Source organism: Rousettus aegyptiacus, unplaced genomic scaffold (genome assembly GCF_014176215.1).
Source record: "Rousettus aegyptiacus isolate mRouAeg1 unplaced genomic scaffold, mRouAeg1.p scaffold_m13_p_9, whole genome shotgun sequence".
In the NCBI taxonomy this organism is placed as follows: Eukaryota; Metazoa; Chordata; class Mammalia; order Chiroptera; family Pteropodidae; genus Rousettus; species Rousettus aegyptiacus.
This window is the reverse complement of record NW_023416312.1, coordinates 88544420-88553704: the sequence shown is the minus strand read 5'-3', so window position 1 is coordinate 88553704 and position 9285 is coordinate 88544420. Positions and strand designations below refer to the sequence as shown.

Sequence of the window (9285 nt, the reverse complement as noted above, 5' to 3'; positions counted from 1 at the left end):
TCAAGCTTTCAGACCCTAGGTCTCCAAATTTTGCAAACACTCCTAGAGTTGATTTCTATAGGCTTCCTTTGTCAAGGAGATTGTATTTGGCCAGGTGGAATTCTCCAGAAGAACTTGTTTTTATACCTCACAGTATTCTTTACTATGAAGAAAAATATAAGAGATGGCAATCACAGAAACCACATTCTAATAGAAATGGAGGAGGATAAAGATTTGGGAAAACAGAGGAGAGCAGTGATACACACATGGTAACTGAAGAATAGTCACTATAAGTTGCTAGTGAGACAAAAAGTTGGCACAAATAGAAGCATAGTTAGCAAGGAGGTTCGAGGATTCACTATCTAGAGTTCAAGAATCTTAAAGGAAAAAACCTATATCAGGGGGTTGTTTTCAACAGGTGGGCAGCAGGCAAGACATCCAGCTTTCATCTCTTCTGGAAAGATTTAGGGCAATCAATATTTGTTTCGCATGTTATATACTGATGCCTCTTTATTTTCTGTCTCATTGGATATTGGTATTAAACCCAATAAAGCTAGTTCCTTTCCATCCGACTCTCTCTCTCTCTCTCTCTCTCTCTCTCTCTCTCTCTCTCTCTCTGGAGATTGTGTAGCAGCAGACTGTATAGTGGTTAAGAAGAGCACATCTAGATCCTGCATAGACCTGAATGTAGATTTCAAGGTCACTCAGGTTACTAGCAGAGTGATCTCAGTTAATATTTTTTACCTCTCTGTATCTCAGTTTCCCTAATCATAAAATGGGAATAAATAAGCTAATCTCTCAGAGTCCATACAAGGAATAAATGAGATAGATACCATAGAAATCTTCTAATATGCATTTGTCACATAGCACATGGAAACTTCCTATTTATAATTAGTATTACTCATTTCACTCTTGTTATTATATGAAAATATCTTTCAGGTAAAGCTTGAAGAGAGTTCTGAACTTGAGAAGATCAAATACTCATGTTTGGAGTAACCTGAGACAGAGGGAAGATGATAGAAAAGATGACATGATATAAAATGAGGACCCTTTGTCTTCTTTAGTGCTTAAATAATGTATAGCCAGCATCCTGAATCCCTGCAGCAGAAAATTGTCTCCTTTTAATGATAGAGTGAGTGCCTGGGTACTTATGATGTTAGTATCACTGATTGAAGGGCTTATTCCTATCATCATAAATGTCAAGATCCCAATGATTTATTTTTTAACACCACAAATATCTTTTACCTGCCTTATGCCAAGGAAGTATCTAGAAAACAAAATGAAAAGAAAGGAGCAGAAGGACTCGGGATTTTTTTATTTGAAATTGGGTGATGAACGTACAATGTAATACACAGATGATATATTATTGAATCTTACACTTGAAACCTACATAATTTTATTAACCAATGTCACCCAATAAATTGAATACAAATATAATAAAATAAAATAAACAAATAAGTCATGGGAATGTTATGTACTGCATAGGGAATATAGTGAATAACATTGCGATAGCGTTGCATGGTGTCAGATGGTTGCTTAACTTATCATGGGGATCATTTCCTTACGTATATAAATGTGGAGTAACTATGGGGTATAACCAATACAATGTTGTATGTTAGCTATATTTTAATAAAAATATTTTTTACACAAAAGACTTGGAATTTTTCTCTCAATCAGTCCCAATCCCAATATTTTTTTTTGTTTTAATTGCAGTTTTCTTTGGTCTCTTTAATTTATTTTCCCCATTGAAATATATAATGAAATGCTCCATGTCCTCATAGTGAGCTCTGTTGCAGGGGAGCTCATTATTTTACTTGAGGTCATGAGTATTTGTCTAATTTACATACAGATACTGCAGAAACTTCTAAAATTTTATAGACATCAACTGCCAGATGACAACAGAACTGGAGGAAGAAATGAAAATTGTATTTGTTTTTGCTTGTTCTCAAGGCCACTTTGATTCCTTCATGTATACGTATTCTAACACAACCTTATGAAATCACAGTGGTAGACAAAATAATTAAAAAATATACCGAGATATATTTTTTGTACCACTGTCCTTTATATAATGGAAGGGCCAAGAAAGACTAGGAAGAAATAGACTATGTTCCATAGAATTAGGTATATTTACCCTAAGGAATAAAATGAACTCCAGATCCCTAGTGAGTTACAGAATTTTTAAATGTAATTTAATAAGTAGATAATATTAATCCATCTACTCAAACAAATACCTCTGTATTGTAGGATTTTATCATGAAAACCACTGTTTCTTATGGCCTTTCAGGTCCCTTTTAATGTGAAAGTCAATGACTTTCATTACAAATGTGCAGATTAATTCTCATAGTGGGGGAAAGCCTTCTCAATGAATTTTATTAGCTTCAAACTTTTACAATGAAAAGAGTCAAGCTAGTAGGCAAGTCTGAAGTGCACCAAAAGTGGTGCTGAGAATTTTACAGCATTTTTCTCACTTGGAGATTTCTTCTTTCTCCCCTTCATTTCCCCTCACACTAGATGAAAATAAGTTCAGCATTGCTTCCAAATCCAAGAAACCTCCTGATTAGACACCTTACAAGTCTTTCCTCATCAATTCAAGTGAAAAATTATCTTTATTTTTAACTTCAAGAACAGACCACAATATGACACCCAGCCAGAGTAGGCCTTTTATTACGCAGTGTTATGTTTGAGCCTCTTGAAAATCAGGGTGGACTCCTTGAGGAGCAGCCAGAAATATTCTAGATAATCTATCGCATACCCCCTGCTTTTCTAGCCGGAACAGAGTGAGGGATTAGGAAGCTCTGTCTGAAAGAGTCACAGATTATGATATTATTTAGTTTCACTCCACCTACTGTACAGTTGGAGAAAACAAAGCCCAGAGAAGAGAAGTGACATGGATAAGGTCTTATCATGCAGCAATTTAGTAGAAGAGAGAATACCAATCTAGAAGTAATAACAACCATAGTTAACTTTTATTAAACATTTACCAGTGATCAAGTACTGTCTTAGGAGCTTGGCATCTACTTTCTGATGGTTTCTTCTTAAAAATACATTAAACAGTAAGTTAATTTATATATACCAAAAATCAACATTAGTTACTATTTTCATAGTATGGAAGTTGTGATGTTAGTAACTTCAAGGCTGAGAAAGAGTGCAATATTTTCAAATGATCCAATTGTCCAATAAGACTGTGACATAATATTTTAAGACTAGTTGTTATTATAACAGTAATGCATGTCCTTGATAAAAGAAAAGAGATAGGGGAGAAAGAGAAAGATGAAAATATCACAGATTTTTCTCACCTCCTCTCTCCATTCCTTCTCAATAATTGTTCCATTCCTTAGAGGTAATACTTTTTTAAGAGTTTTTTTGTGAATCCTTCAAATAATAAATTAGTTATATATACAATATATAGATATATGTATGATCTTTTATATAGATAATTACACCCTACTCCTAAGATTGCATACTTAATATTTATTAGATATTTCTCTATATCAACAAATATAGATTATTCATTTTAATGGTAATGGTCGTATAAGTATTCCATTATGCGGATACAACATAATTTATATATAAACAGCTCCTTTTTAATGGACATTTAGTTGATTTTTATATTGTTAATTTTTTTTACTGTTATAAATAATGTAGTGAATATATTTATGTCCATATATGTATATGTGTGTGCATATATATCTTATTTGCAATTATATTCAAAAAAAATTCTAGAAGTAAAATTTCTGACTCAAAGAGTACCCATTCTTTTAATTTTCACAGATTCTGCCAAATCATACTATAAAAAGACTGTCCAGCTTACTCTCTTACCAACAACATATGAGAATGTTTGTTTTTCTACACTGTGGTTAATACTGGCTCTTTATCTAACTTCTTGGCATTTGACAATCTGATGAAGAAAATAAATACTATTCAATATTATTTTCATTTGAATGTCCTTAATTATAAATAAAATTGAACATCTTTTCTATCTTTATTATCAGTTCATATTTTATTTTTCTATGACTGTTCATATGCTTTACGTACTGTTTTCTGTTGAGTTATTTTGCTTTTTTATATCAATTTCTAGGAACAATATATTTACAAAGTTAGCTCTTTGTTGTATGTATTACGAATATTTTCCCCCATTTATGGGGTTTTAAAAAACATTATTCATGGCATTTTTTGGTCATACATAAATTTCATATTTGCATATAGTCAAAGTTATAAACCTGTGATTTCCAGAGATGTATCTCTCTCTCTCTCTCTCTCTCTCTCTCTCTCTCTCTCTCTCTCTCTCTCTGGCAAGGCAATCTTTGGTTGACCTCACAGACTGCAAGGACCTTATCAGCTTACAATCCTTTATTTTTTATTTTTCATGCCTACAGCACCTGGTCTTCCTAGGTGGTCTCACATGCAAGTACTAACCAGGCCCAATCCTGCTTAGCTTCTGAGATCAGATGGGATCGGACATGTTCAGGGTGGCATGGCCAGAGACTATATTTCTATCTATCTATCTATCTATCTATCTATCTATCTATCTATCTATCTGTCTATCTAAGTTTACCCATCAAGTTAACCTTTAGAAAATATTGAATAAATTGGCTTCTAAAGATAATGAATGGAATATATATTTTTTTTAAGTAAAGATTTTTTGGGAGGATAAACATGTTAAAACCCATAAGAGATCCCACAGTCAGGACAGTGAACCTGTGTTTAGTGCTGTACTTCTTTGTGTTTGGACATCATTAAATTACAATTCAATGTTTAGTGGCACATACCTAAGAAGGGAGAAATTATGTCTCTATGTGCTATACATCATTCTAGGCAATATTAAGCAGTTCCACATATGTCACAAACTAATAACCTGTTAGATAGTTATAATTATGATCATTTTCGAGATGCAGATATTGAAGCACAGAGAAGTTAAATATCTTGCCTCAGGTTACACCGCTACTAAGAAGCAGAGCTGGGACACAAGGTTTTTTAGACAAAAATGCAAAGGAGTTTTTTTGACTCTAAGTCTGGTGGTCTTTCCTGCAGACCACGGTCAAAAAATATTTGAGTATATTGCATAAAAATGTTTCATTGGACAGAGATGAATTAAACAAGTCCTTGCCCTTAATAAGCTTACAGTCTAATAGGAAAAACATACATGTAAATTAATTATAAATAGAAGCAGAAAAGTAGAAGAAAAAAATGGATTTTGACTTTGGGGATTGGGAAAACGCCTCATGGGGAAAAAATCATTTAAATCAAGTATTGGAGAATGTATAGAGAAAGAACCAGTGGAAGACGGAAGAAAAAGACATTCCAGGCAGCAAGAATATAGCATGAGCAAAGGCCTAAAGGTAATACGTAGCCAGACCAAATGTTGAACTGTAAGGTGAGTTTTGGCTGTTAAGATGGATCTTAAATACCATGCAAAGAATATTTGATTTTTTCCTGTTTCTTGGGAAATATGAAATAAACTCATCTAACTTTTACTTTGTTTTGATATATGATCATTTTTTGGTAATGAAGAGTTTATAAATCTGGGTGTTAAGGAAATATTTTGCAAATATATAAAATTGCCTTGCAAAAATGATAGAAACAACTATAGAGAAATGTTACTTTTTACATGTCTACAGATATTAAACTTCCAATTGACTTTCACAAATGTTCATTGCTTTCGGAAAAAAATAGCTAACACATAAAGTGCTCATTCTGTGACAGAGACTGTTTAAACATTTTGCATGTTTTATTAACTCATTCAATTCAGTACTGACCCATTCAAACCTCAAAACAATCCTTGAAGTCAGGATTATTATCTCTACTTTACAGATCAGAAAGGCACAGAGAGGTTAAATAATGTTCCAAAGTCAAACCCAGATTTTAGCCATAGATAGTCTGGCTTTTAACCACTGTTAACTAGAGTCTGTGTTCTGTTTTAAACTGTCTGCTTTTGAACACATTCAGGGGGCTTGCCTCCCGCATAGCTGACATATGGGCTGATTAGGCTCTGCTAACATAGTGTCACTGCCATTCTGTATGGCAGAGCTGAGACCTTGCAACATTTTCCCGATATTGATATATTTGAATAGAATATGGTAAAGGATAAAGCCCTGTGGCACTAAATATTGTTCTCCAATAATAAAAGTTCTCTAGAAAAACATATTTCATTTAAAATTGAAGATTATTGATTTATAGATTACAACATACTTTCATGTACATAATCAAATTTAAATATTGCAGCTAGCCTGTGAATTGCCCCATTTTATAGCTGGGAAAGTATGGCTCAAAGAAATTAAGGATAAACAACAACCTTTTTTGAGGTAATTAGATAACATTTAGAGGAGGTGAAGGAAAAGAATGTGTAAAAAGCACAGAGTGTATATATAAAGATTACCTGAGTGTAATTAAGCAATCAAAGATGAGAAGATATATAGACAAGTAGAGAGATTCAGATCTCTCAGAAAGACGCTGGTGGGGAAGAGATAGGTCAGTTCTTCGAGCTAGCCAGCAGGGGGCACAGCGTATTCACATATCAATATCCTCATCTGTAAAATGGGGTTAAGATCCAGACTTTGAAAGTTTCCTTTCAAAATATTTGTTTTATTTTTCAATTACAGTCGACATTCAATATTATTTTATATTAGTTTCAGGTGTACATAATAGGGCTTAGACATTTATATAATTTATAAAGCAATGCAACCAATAAGCTTATTATCCACCTGGCACCATACAAAGTTACTACAATATTATTGACTATATTTTTTGCACTGTACTTTACATCCTTGTGACTATGCTGTAACCAACAATTTGTACTTCTTAATTCTTTCACATTTTTTAACCAGTCCCACAAGTGCCCAAACCATCTGGCAACCATCAGTTTGTTCTCCGTATCTAAGTCTGTTTCTGTTTTGTTTTTTTATTTTGTTCTTTATTCCACATATAAGTGAAATCATATGGTATATGTATTTCTCTGTTTGACTTATTTCACTTAGCATAATACATTCAACAACCATCCATATTCTTGCAAATGGTAAGATTTCATTCTTTTTACAGCTGAGTAATATTCCATTGTATATAAGTACCTCATCTTCATTATCAGATCATCTGTTGATGGGAATTTAGGTTGCTTCCATATCATGGCTATTGTAAATAATGCTCAATGAACACATGGACACAAATGACTTTTTTAATTTAATAACTTATTAATGATAATATTAATGGTAAGTTTCAGCTGTATATTTTAACAGTATATATATATATATATATATATATAAAACCACATGCCAAAGATTCAAAAGAGAAGTCAATAACATAAAAGAAGAAGAACCAGAGGCAAAATCCACAAAAGCCAACCAAAGTAAAGAAAACAGAAACACAAGGACAAGGAAGAAAAAAGAAAAAAACACTGAGCTACCAGAAAGCAAAAAATAAAATGTATATAATAAGACCTCATATTTCAATAATCACCCTAAATGTAAGTGGACTGAACTCACCGATAAAAAGGCACAGTGTTGCAGAATGGACCAAAAAACAAAATCCAAACATATGTCACCTCCAGGAGACACATCTCAGCTCCAAAGTCGAATATAGACCCAAAGTGAAAGTGTGGAACATGATATTTCAACCAAATGACATTCAGAGAACAGTGGGAATAGCAGTATTAATATTGGATGAAATAGACTTCAAAATAAAAAAGGTAAAGAAAGATACTGAGGGACACTTCATAATGATAAAGTGAATCATTAAGCAATTACTAAGAGAACTAAAGGAAGAAACAGACCAAAACACTATGATAGTAAGGGACATAAATAGTTCACTGTCGAATATGGACAGATCATCCAAACAGAATATCAATAAGGAAATAACATGCTAAATGACACATTAGATCAACTGGACATAATTGACATTTACAGAGCCTTCCATCCCAAAACAGTTGCTTATAAATTCTTCTCTAGTGCACATGGAAGAGTCTCAAGAATTGACCACATACTGGGACACAGAAATAGCTTCAACAAATATAAGAGGGTCGAAATCATACCAACCATATTCTCTGATCATAATGCTTTGAAAATAGAGATCAACTGCAGAAAGAAATCAGGAAGAACCACAAATACATGGAGATTAAACAACATGCTACTGAAGAAAAATTGGGTCAGGAAGAAATAAAAAGAGAGATCAAGACATACATACGAACAAATGGTAATGATAGTACAACATATCAAACTTGTGGGACATGGCAAAAGGGGTCAAAATAGGAAAGTTCATGTCATTACAGGACTATCTCCAAAGACAAGAATGAGCCCAAATAAACAACCTAACACTTCATCATAAAAAAAAGAAAAGGAAGAACAAATGAAGCCTGAAGTCAGCAGAAGGAAAGAAATAATCAAAATTAGAGCATAAACAAATAAAATTGGAAACAAAAAAAGAATAGAAAAAATAAATGCAACAAAGAGCTGGTTCTTTAGAAGGTTAATAAAATTGAGAAACCCCTCGCTAGACTCACTAAAGAAAAAAGAGAAAAGATACAAATAAACAAAATCAGGGATGAAAGAGGGAAATTATGACTGACATTGCAGAAATACAAAAGATCATGCCAAAATACTATGAAAAAGTATATAACGCCAAATTTAATAACCTAAAAGAAATGGACCAGTACTTAGAAAAATACAACCTTCCTAGACTGAATCAAGAAAAACTGGAAAATCTACTTAGATCGATCATCAGTATGGAAATTGAAACAATCATCAAAAACCTACCAGAAACTAAAGGCCAGGACCAGATGGCTTCACCAGTGAATTCTACCAAACATTCAAAGATTTAATACCTATTCTTATCAAATTCTTCCCAAAAATCAAAGAGGTAGTAATACTTGCCAACACATTTTAAGAGGCCAATATTACTCTGATACCAAAACCTAGTAAAGATAACACACAAAAAAGAAAACTACAGACCACTATCTCTCACGAACACAGATGCAAAAATCCGTAATAAAATACTAGCAAACCAAATATGGTAACATATTAAAAAATTATACACCTTATCAAGTGGGCTTCATCCCAGAGGCACAGGGATGGTTCAACAAATGCAAATCGATTAATGTGATACACCACATAAACAAATTAAAAAATAAGAATCACATGATCATATCAATAAATGCAGAGAAAGCCTTTGAGAAGACACAGCATTGACTTATGATCAAAACACTTCACATAATCAGTATAGAAGGAAAGTAACTTATAATTAAGACCGTCTATGACAAACACTCAGCCAACATAATACTTAATGGTGAAAAATTAAAAACCTTCCCTCTAAGATCAGGAA

General features: G+C 33.0%; 1 pseudogene; it reads right to left on the bottom strand.

Annotated features, from left to right (window-relative positions):
* Positions 1-4346: 4346 nt before the first annotated feature.
* LOC118608404 lies at positions 4347-4465 on the bottom strand (annotated as a pseudogene).
* Positions 4466-9285: the final 4820 nt, after the last annotated feature.